A 12,415-nucleotide genomic window follows, 5' to 3' on the forward strand; every position below is an offset into this window, starting at 1 on the left:
TATATATCAATGATAGAGCTAATTATTATAAATAAAGTGGTCAGGGGTGCAGTAAAAGAAAAAATATTGGCATATAAATAGTTGTTACTATTTTTGTTTTCTTTTGACCGCACCCTTGACCATCCACTTCATTATTTACAAAATATTTTAAAGTACGATTTGTATTAAACACTATTCTTTTTATTTAATTGAAATAAATAGACATGGTGTAATTTCCCAAAACATAATATAGAATCTTTGTTCCACTTTCATTGACCTTCTTTGTACTGAAACTGCTTCTAAGATATTTCATTATATTTTTTTTTGGGGGGGGGGAGGGGGTTCTCACGTTATCCGACTTTTACTTTAATAATTAAACTACACTTAATATTTTTTTTACAAATGACTTTCCGTCTTATGACCAGTTCTCAGAATTCGGTTAAACCTCATGTTGATTAAAATTTAAATTATAGGTAATAATATGTCTTTTTAAGAAAGTTTAACGATACCGTAACAACAAGTTTGTCGCCGCAATATGAAGATTTTTTTTTCTTTCTGAACGGACTGTGGATAGAAAGTTTCAACTGGTTACAGCTTTGGATGGCAAAATGGCACTGGACGAAAATCATCATTAGAACAAGCCGCTCTGTAGCCATCTAATGAGGCAGAAATGATGAGAAGTACTAAAGTATTTCCAAGAGAATTTGGATTTTCCCGATAGGAAATGTGAATCATTGACCAAGATCAGTTCATCATGAATTGACCACTGGACAGCCCCCAAGTCGAGTTCTACTTTTTGAAAGAATGGAGTACCTAAAAATGTTCCAGGAATTTTTAATGACATAAAGGGTAACTATTTCATTGAAATGATTGTTACCTGCAATGTAACATCGATGAATTTAATGAGCAAGAAACAACATTTAGACTACTTTACTATTCGCTAAGCAAGATCTCTGTAATTTCAGATTACTAAAGCATAATTCATTTTATTTAATTTATTTCAGATTGATATGAATTCAGAAGATTGAAGCATTGAATCAAAGCTTTATAGCTACAGTTGAAAAGAATGCCTGATGTTGTGACCCAGCCTTACCCAAAATAGGTAAAAAGAAATTGGATTTTGTTTCAACAAGATAACGCCCGATCACTCTTCTCGTTACTCGAGGTAAATATTTTCAAAACAGGATGGGGGTTTGAGCTCTATCACTTTGCTTACAGTACAGGCTTACTAACTTCTGTTCCAGTCTCAATCCACAAGGGAAAACAATCTGTTTTTGTTTTGTTTTTTTTGTGTTTTTTTTTTCAACTTTTTGAGAAATCCTTCTTCTTAAATAATATATAAAATAAATTGTTTACTTCCTATATTTACTTTATTCTCCAATATCCTTGAAGTTTTGATGCTCGTCTTGCTAGTTTCATTTCTTACTGAAGATTGTAAGCCTTATTAAGTAGCCCTATTTTTTTTCTTACCTCCTCTATGATAAATATATATATATATTAGTAGCCCAAATCTTTTAAAATATATTTAATAACTTTTCTTCAACATTTCTTCTCCTGGTATTAAGCCACAATCGCTATTAAGGAGGAACAATTTAAAGAGCACGTGATTAATTCCCTTATAGATATCAGGTAAATGCACCTGTGGGACATTCTCTCTCCTCCATAGTTTCCGTTCACCATTCCTACACAATGACATCCCATTACCTAGACCTATACCTGTCTCATCGCGATGGCTTGGCTTCAACCTGAACTAACATAATGTCTAGATTTTACATATTAACCTTTGAGGTCGCGAACATTAAATGCATAAACAATCCAACCGAACACTAAACAGGACTCACATTTTTTATTCGTGAATAAAGTTCTAATTAAAAGCCTCAGACTTATCTGAACCACCGGACAAGTGTGCAGTGTATGACAGCTAACCCATAGAACACAATACGTATCCTGTCCATTCAATCGAAAATTTAAAGAATCATATCAATTTCTTTCTTATATTAACTTGAACTATATTTTCAAAATTTCATCTAAACCTTTGTAATCAACCAAATAAGATTTAGAGTAAAATTAAGTTGATAACTGGCTTTAGTGTAATTAATTACCTCTCACTGGTTCGGTGCCGGTAAAGCGTTGAGAGAGAAGTTCTGGTGTCTCAAAAAATTCAAGGAAGGGACAGAGCAGATTTGAAGATCATCAGGCCGAGTGTATATTTTAAATATAGTATGGACATGATGCACTGTGATTTAGTCATTTTTATTTATGTACATATTTTTATTAATTTTTTTGCTGTGTTATTTTTTTATATTGGAATATACGTACACATTCTTAGCTCTATTAGGTATTGCCAAAGATTGTAGCAGAACATAATATTCATAAAAAAATATAAGGTACACATAATAGAATTAGTTAAACTAAGACTGCGCCTATCAAACCACAGTTCATACCCTTCAAAGCACGCTTATCATCTTTCAACAAAAAATGGTTAGTATACCAAGCTAGAGTTTGTGCTAGATACTTTAACCTGAATAGGAACTTATTTACTGCTTCCAAGAAGCCAACCGCCTTACATCCTCTCATTTTCTTTTCAAAGTTGGAACTCAATTAGCTTCTAAAAATCTATTGTCGCCATTTACTTAATCTTATTTTAACTTCACATAAATATATCACGATTTTATGTATTATTTTCCAAATAAAACGAATCGCTGATGTTGAATAGATATTCTAAAAGTTCTATCAATATCTTAACGGAATATCCGTAGAGGTTGAAGTCCCTAGCAATTAACTGTTCTAAGGACCCAAAGAAGAAGCCGTAGTGACGCTAATCTTCCCTTTTATAATTAATATTGATAAAATACCTTATTTGTTTTAGTGCAATATTCCAAAAGCGAAATTTGAGAGGAAGGTAATTTAGTTCCACTAATTACGGCAGCTTTAATTATCCAAAGGAACAAAGGAAATTTCCCTACGAGGTAACTTAATATAATCCACTTTAAAATTTAATGAATCACAGTTACACACTAGGTAAGGATGTTTTAAAATGTCATTTTTCTGACAAAAGGAATTTTCATTTCACATAATTTTGAAAATTTAATCCTGGCAATGAAACGAGTCAGAAATTATTGTGTTACTGGCTCAAAATTAATCCTAATATTTTTTAACTGGTATTATTTAATTTCGAAAGAATGCACTCAGCTTTTAATACTGCCAGTTTTATTATTGAGTACTGTACTGGCTAATCTACAACATAAATTCAAAGGAATTTCCCAAACTAATTTCGATTCACATTTTCAGAATTCATCATAATTTAAATAAATAAAACAACTTCTACATCAACACTTCTCTGTTCGTATTTTTGCTTTATAATTAATTAATACGTCTATTGTATATTTAATTTTAAGTGTCAAGAAAGATGGTCATTTTATGTTTACGTTCGATAAACAAATTTTCTTTTTTTTTTTTTTATATAAATTTTTAGCAATGATTCATAGTAATACTAATTCTGATGATTTATTGTAATACTAAAATTAAGGACAATTATTTTTTCATTCATATGTTTTCTTTTTTTTTATAAAATAAATTTATTTTTAGTATTTGTGAAAAAAAAATTAATTTGTTTGCAATTTTTTTTCAATTTTCTTAATATTTTTTTGTTTTTAAAGTATACCATTCTATTAAGTCTAGTTGATGGATTTATAAAACAATCTAGTTATAAAACCAATAAACCTTGAATATTGATTACAATATTATTACAGTTATATAAACCGACAAAAGTACAAAAGAACAAAACATTGTCCTTTAAACAATTTTATTTAAGTAAGTTAACATTTCCATCATTTCCTTTTCGAATGCATATATTTCTACTTTTTTTATATGCCTAATTCTTACATCCAATCTTATTAAAGTAATGGAAAGATTTAAATATACGAAGTAACTATCATACCTATATGCATAAATAAACCTTAATTTACTCAACTGGTATGTTGCCGAAAATTTAAATTTCGCTCTTAACCACTTATTCAACGTTAAATTGTTATAGAACAATCAGAAAAAAATATTCTTATATAACTATTAAGAATGATTTTTTGGAGTGATCTTATCAATATATAAGTTATGTGAAATAAAAATAAAAAGATTTAATAACTATGGTCACGAAAGAATACATCATACAGACAAAATATGCATTCGCTTCCACAATCAAACCCCTGTTATGTAGGCGTTTTTCGTCATTCTGCATTACCTTCTACAACTTCCTATATTACATATTATTATTTCTAAAATGTCTAGAATTTTAACAATATATAATACGTCTATATTACTACTCTTACATATAGAAATGTATTTTAGTATATGTACCGCCGAAGGGAGTACATCCAATGCATTTTCAACCAGTAAAAAATATGTTTATTTCTCCTATCTCTCAATTTAATTATTAAGTCCTTCCATAGTCTATATTCATCCATTTTTTACTACCAGCAAAAATATGAAATGATTGTTAAAAAAAAAACAATTAAAATAATAGGTGCTTCATATATTGGCATTCAAACCCTGTTGCTCTATTTCAATGAGAATAAGTGCCTATTCGGCAGTAACACTTAATTGTACGTTGATTCAACAATTTAAATCAGAAAGCCATTTTCGAGAAATCGAAAGAATGATTAAAATCGATTTTAGAAACCGGTTTGTCAATTTTATGAGAAATTTTGCTATCAATCCAGGAATACAAATACCCTAAATATCTAATATCAATGTAGTAAGATTTTTCGTTTTTGAGCTAGTCTTACGACATCACCATTTTGTGAGGCTTAGTTATTTAGACTCAGAGGACGGCAAAACGTATTTCTGTCAAAAACTGGAATTCAAAATTTAATACTAAAGAAAATGTTCATATATTTTTAGGAATGAAATTAAATTGTCTCATTAGCATTAGAGATAGATATATGAAAGAAGAAGAAATAAATACTATAACATTTTTTAAAAATAAATAATATAATTAATATCCATTTTAGTCTCAAAACATTTTATTTTTCTTATAAGTTCGACGTTTCCTCTGGGACAATCTACTTAATACAATTTTGGAATTATATAATTTAAAAACTCTAACTCCATGCCAGGCTATTCTGCCCAGGTCAAAACAACAATTTCTAATTAGTCACTATTCCTTAAAAACTTTATCAGGTTGGAGGTTTTAATTTTGGTTTTATGTGAATATTTGACTAATTAGAAATTGTTGTTTTGACCTGGGCAGAATAGCCTGCATAGAGTTTTTAAATTATATAATTCCAAAATTGTATTTAGTAGATTGTCTGAGGATGGCCGGATTGGCCGAAACGTTGGACTTATAAGAAAAATAAAATGTTTTGAGACTAAAATGGATATTAATTAAGTTATTTATTTTCTTTTTTTTAAATCAAACTTTTTTTATTGATAGATATACAATCTACCACACCCTTGTGGGCAATAGGAAATAGTGATGAATGATCACATTCTTACTAAAATAAAATAAAATAAGAATGAAAAATAAATAAAAAATAAAAACGTACACAAAAACATATTAAATCTCTCTTAAAATATATACAAACAGAAGGATAAAGAAAATGAACATAATCAAACTCTGAAAAAATAAATAAAGATTATTTTCTTATAAAAAAGATAAAAGAATCTCTGGTCACATTTACGCTGATATATACAATATTTACACAATTGACCTGAGCATCCCTGAGCCCAATCAATCCGGGGTAGAGCAGAGCTCATAAGATCTCATCCCTCCATAAGAGCGCATCCCTCTAGCCGCATCACTGGTAATGACCCAGTGGAGGCTGAGCAAGACCGCTACAGCCGCAAACACTCAACTTAAGTGGAGTCCAATTGTCCACTTTTATTTTGCAATAAGTCTCTTGGCAACTGCCGTTTCAACCTTCGAGGTGGATTGTTGGGATGGGTGGAACTAGATAAGGATTGAACCAAAGGATTAGGATGGTTAGAAAGGTTTACATGTAATTTTGAGAATTTGGTTGGTATGAGGTAAAGGACAAAAGGGATATGCAGTTCATAGTTAAGTGATCTGTTGGAAACGAAATAGGGTGCATTAACTATGGTTCTATTTTGGATTGAAAGTATTGGATACATTTGATGTACGACGGTTTAGCTGTTCCCTAAAGTTCAAGTCCATAGGTCCAGATAGGTCTGAGTATAGTCTTATAAATTAGAAGTGTGGTTTCTATTGAGAGATGAGAGGTCCAGCTGAGCAGTCGTTATAGTAAAATACTAAAAATTGAAAACAAAAAATCATAGAATGTGTTAAACGACAAAACGATGTTACCTAGGAAATTGGTGATTGAAAAATAAGAGATAATTATCGGTATTTTTTAAAACTTATAACCTGAGTAAATAATAACACAGTGTCGCAGTATAAATTTAACACAGAGATCAGATGTAACAAAGAATCTCGTGAATCTTGTGAGCATTAATTTCGAGCCCCTGCGCTGTAAAATTGGATGGCAGATAAGCATAACGCACTGCGGTCCGGGAGTTCACCGAAATCAGAGCTTGGAGATGACATACTATATTGTGACTCTATTCCTTTCGCTATATTCTTCATATTCAAATTTTTATGGGTCAGTGATATTTACGCCTATGTTTAAAGTTAACATGGTTTCTTATATACTAGTGTATTAGACCATCGTTTACTTCAATATGATTCTTGATTAATCTCTCGTGGCTTCTGGGTTCATATCAATAATTATCCACTGATAAAATTATCATAAAAAAAAATAATAATTTGAGGTGTATTAGAAAATTAACCTTTAACAGCCCGAGTACTGTGTAAAATACATAGCACTTATTTTTTTCAAGTAAATGAAACATTTTTTCACATGGCTAAATAACATGATTATATCGAGGAAAACAAATCAGCCAACTATCTGTCCACAGGTAGGCCTTATAACCAATAAAGACTCTTGAAGCTTAAATTAGAGGGTTGAACTTGGACAAATCATATTTTTAGAGTTGATTTCATCTTTCTCGACAAGAAAAAAACATTACACTGATGAACGCTATTATCAGTTTACTTTTTAACATGAACAGTATTGATGAAAAAAAAGACTAAAGTGGTAGACTATTCTGTATAGTGGGGGGAGAGAGAAATAAAGATTCGAATATCTTGGAATCTGAAACAATAATATAAATAAACCAAGGATTTTATACTCTATGTGGATCAACAGAACGGAAACTAAAATATCACACCAAATAATGAAATAAGATTTACAATATTCTCAGGAATCAATTCTAGATTTTTTCTTACCTATTTTTTCAAGATTACCGTAGCTTTGAAAATTATGTTTTGTTTTTTTAAATTATGATGGTCAAATACATTTTCCATTGTCTAGATATTTTTTAAAAGTATATAAAAGACATAGATCGACTACACAATATACCTAAACACTAAGAAGAATTAGTTTATCCAAGTGATCGATAGAGATACCACCAAGAATTCCGTCACAACCCCTCTCATGAATCTTCCAATCCAAACTGAAATGAACATCCTGGGACGTAATGTTACCCTACCGTCCAAAACAAAGCAATCATCTTCGATTTGCTCCTTCCTGTCTCACCATCAGGCCTTGTAAAGCTTCCAACTTTAAGATGTTACCCTCAAGTATACGTCACGATAGTTCATCTAATAATTTTAAAATGAAATAGACCTGAATTTCAGGCATTCATCAGCGCTGAAAAACAAAACCTCTTGAAAGAGGCCCAAAAAATGATGACAACTTTGAAATATACATAACAATAAATTAAGTAGATAGGAGTTGATGCTAATAGAAAATAATTGCAATTACAATTACATGTTATTTAACCGATATGTTGAAACCGGAATACCGATTACTTACTTCACTCTAGTGATATGTGCATTCCACTAACCTTAGGAAAAATATAACTAAAGGCTTTTAAAGAAAACTACAACTTTTCATTTTTTTTTTTTACTGAACAGATTTAGATTTTATACTTAAATGTGTTTAGTTAAGAATTAGTTCAAAAGGTTGTAATTTAACTAAAAGACAAGACCTTAAATTTTAATCTTCCTAAAGTTAATGGTCAATGTTAATAATTCCTAAAATGCACTACTTTGAAGTAAGCCATCAATGTGTTAATGGACCTATACATCATTGACCAAACCTAGAGTAGATATTGTTTTCGTATTTTGGAGCCATTATAAAACAGATCTTTACTATTGTGTTTTACGGGGCGAGGGGGTTTTTCCAAATGAAAAACAATTGTCTTCTCCAGAGTGAATTTTTGCTGGTTCGGATTAAATAAAACGGAGGACCTGAAATGAGTACAACAAAAAACAAAATAATGAAGAAAAGTAAAGAATAAAAAAAAACCTTCCAAGTGATATATACAATTTAATAAAATTAAAACATGAACAATGAAGTAAAAAAGAAAATGAATAGTGAAACAACAAAAATAAAATAGTGAGTTATGAAGTAAAAAAATATAAATATTTGGATTTATAAGTAAAAAATAAAAAAAATTTACACTAATTGAGTGGTTTAGAAATTAAAAAATATGCTCGATGAAGCTCGATGAAAAAAAAGATTGTCACTCACAGTAGATGCCCAGAAGGGGTAAGGGGAGGGGCGTCGATATGTGTATATCGACTATACCTCTATGTACAACATATCTCATCCGAGATGGCCGTCTTCGACGTCCTGATATTAAGCGAGAGTCAATAAAAAAACGGAGAGTGGTGAGCCAAAATGACGGTGAGACAAGGCGCCAGGTGGGTCCAAAAACTGCTCCCGTAATGACTACAGACTGTCCACTCTAGACTCCCGACTCTAGACTCCAGTCTGTTTTCAGGCTCTAATTCCATTGCAGCTCGTAGTGATGTCATACATGCCGAGCAGCAGCGTTGTATTTGTATAATACACCAACAACAAACTTCCTTATTTCCCCTTAAATACGTTAGTTTTTAATATAAATTTAAAAATACAAATAACTGGTGATTAAAAAAAAACAAAAAAAAATTATAATTAACAAAAAATTAAAGTAAAATGTAAATAAATAAATTTAAAAAAATTGAACTTTTGAGCTTTAACAGTGATTTTAAATATTTGTAATTCCAAGTAATTTTCAGAAATCAAATAACAATTGCAAAAGATTGTAATTGGGAATTGGAATTACTTTGGATCTGCTTGCACTAGGGCGACCACAATCACAATACAGCAGTTCATCAAGTAATTAAAACTGCAATTACAATTATTTGTAAATTTGATTGAATTTTTACAATACCTACTTATACTAATTGTGATTACTTGTTATCCAACTCTGGGGATTGAGTGAGTTTGGAAATACTCGGAGCATTTTATTGGTGATATTTTTTTTATTATTATATTATAATCAGAAATTTTACTTTTCTTATGTCCTTTCATTTTTATTTATTTAGTTTGGACTATATACTTATTGGACTTTCTATATTGTTAACTAATTATTAGGTTGCTGCATATGAAATGTCAGATTATTTTACATGCAAATATTTCCCTTTTGTTTCGAGGCATAACCTCGTATACAGTCATACGGTCCATCGCCAGAGTCACATTTTGACAAAGGTGATTTTCTCATAAGTGTTCCTTTTTGTTATTTGTTTTGAATTTTGTACCAATATGAATTCCACCGATATTCTTGTTTTTTTTATGAGTATGAACTTGACAATAATGCTGCAAAAGCTGCAAGCAATATTAACCAGGCGTTTGGGGATAATATTGTTAAAGATTAAAAATTGCAGCGTTGGTTTGAAAAAATTCGAGTCTGGTTATTTTTTAATACAAAACAAACTGTGAGGAAGACCCAAAACGGCCGCAGACATTGCACAGAACAATTGTAAAATTAAATGAATTGAAATATAACTTTTTTTGCAGCACCCAGCCGGGATTCATCAGATCTCTCGCCAATCGACTTTCATTTTTTCTAAACATTTGGTTCTGTGTTGACGAGTTAAACAGTATAAAAATGAAGACAGCCTGAAAAATTTGATATCTGAATTTATTGATTCTAAAGAACAGATTTTTATTAAGAGAGGCATCTATGCTTTAAAGTCCCGCTGGAAAAAGTGTATTGAAGGGGATAGATCATATTTTAATTAAATAAACAGCTTGTGAAAAAAGATCTTCAAAATCCAACCTGTATATGAAATATAGTATATATATATATATATATATTGTATTTAAATATACATGGTGAATTCATGCTGGTTGTGATTAAAACTTAATTAATGTACCCACAACGACCAACAATAACGCAATGTATGGTACAATGTTTTTCTATGGTTTGTCCCGTCCAGTAAGCTCACCTTCCATCAACATAAAATAATCCGTATACCTCAGTAGCTTTAATGGTGTTATATATTTTTTAAAAATACAATTGAGATGGTTTTATATTTCTATTGTGCCCTTTCAACAATTAATGATTAATTTAATTTCAAACAAATGCTTTCTTTCCATGGTTATAATCAATTTTTTGGGCAAGGATGGTTGGTCCTACGGTATGTAATTTGAATCATCGAGCCTATAACTAGACAGTGTACTGGATAAAAAAAAAGATACTCTAATCCAAGCAGGTTAAAAAACTGCCACAAATTAAACTAAAAATATTAAATTAAATTGGTTTTAGTTTAGTATTTAATTTACGATCAGATTAGTATTTAAATGATGAATAAAACCTAGAAAAAAACAAAATAAGAAAGATATGACGAGTGAGTTATATTCTCAACTCTTTAAAGTACAGTGTGCAGTATGCAGAACGAGTATATAGGAATTGGAGTTTAAAGCTGACAAATCCAATAACAATCTTTCATATGCAGTAATGTCAACTGCTGGTTTTCCCCCTCTAAAAGTCATTTATCTGTGAAAAAGGCGAATAAATAACGTTTTAGCAACAGGCTTGAGAGATATACATAAAAACACCTATTCGCGCCACATCTATGCAAGAGCTTTACAAACCAAATACAGGAACAATATCTATTCATAAATTATTTATTATGTTATTAAATAATACACATTATTATAATATAAGAAAAAGACATAATATTACTTTCAAACGTTTGCTTTGGTTTGGCTTGTAAATATTCTAGTGTCTCAAAAATTCAGGATTATATATAAGTCGGAAGACACGAATATACAGAACGTCAGAAACTAAAATTCATAATTGAAAGAACCAAAACACGATTTTTAGAATTATTCAAACAATTTCATGATCTACGTCTGAACCACAATCACGACGATAATATTCAGTCCCATAATTTTTGTTTAATGATTATTTACCCACATTTAATTTAATACAATTGGAAATATTCGGAATGTTTTGTATGTAGGAAATATAATTATTTTTTATTGAATGCTTTTAATCTTTACGAATTTTTTTTTTAAATATCAAATCTGTAATCAGCACTCTAAAATACGTAAATATAACATTTTTCGGAATTTCTCCAGCCAATTCCATCGAGATTACTTACTGTTTCAATTTAACCTTGAAAATACAAAATAAAAATAAAAATTGTATTAGTATTGATGGGTTAAAAAACAAAACAAATAAAAAACATGGTTTTCATATTATAGAAGGAAAACTGAAAAAATAAGTTTTATAATAATATATAATATATAAAAATTAATATAATAATAAATTAACTATAATTTATTATCTATTTTATAAATTATAATGTTATAAACTACTTTATTTTCTTAATATATTATGTCTCTCAATTTTCATTTGATTATAGTTTCTACATCCCCGATAAATCAAGATAGTATAGTCAATTTTACTAATTTTAAAGTTCCCGTACAATTTTTCAGGTGTCAGGCAGAACTCCCATTCATGACAATTTAAAATTCCCATGATTAATCCCAAAATAATTTATTCTATTAACATACAGAAAGGCTGGGGTATATAAAATATTTGAAGGCTTTAAGGTCGAACTGTTTGAAAGTTTTAGAACTATAATCAGTTTTTGTTATCTTTGTTCTCTGTGGGATCTATCGATGTAATGGATACCATTACTTAGTAACCAAAGTAATTATGTCTCTAAACTATTTTAATATTAATAAAATCTACCCTCAGACATAAAATCGAGGGCTCAGATTTCTAATTTACTGGAATACAATTACAGACAAATTACAAGAAACCATCACTAGCTTCCATCTAAATATAATATTACTGAACAAACGTTCATTGATTTGTTCAAATTACTTATATAAGAATCTGGATTATCTCTCTAGGAAGTCTGGTGAGTCAATTTTTTATAATTTTTTGAGGTTTATAATTACTTCCATCATTTTCAATAAATTATTATTTATTCACTCATTAACATTGTACAACGTTTCGGGACACACCGTCCCATATTCATGTACTACAAAAACCTATAACAATATTAAAAACTATA

This window comes from Halyomorpha halys, unplaced genomic scaffold (assembly GCF_000696795.3).
Source record: "Halyomorpha halys isolate HHAL.00 unplaced genomic scaffold, Hhal_1.1 Scaffold1775.1, whole genome shotgun sequence".
NCBI classification, from domain to species: domain Eukaryota; kingdom Metazoa; phylum Arthropoda; class Insecta; order Hemiptera; family Pentatomidae; genus Halyomorpha; species Halyomorpha halys.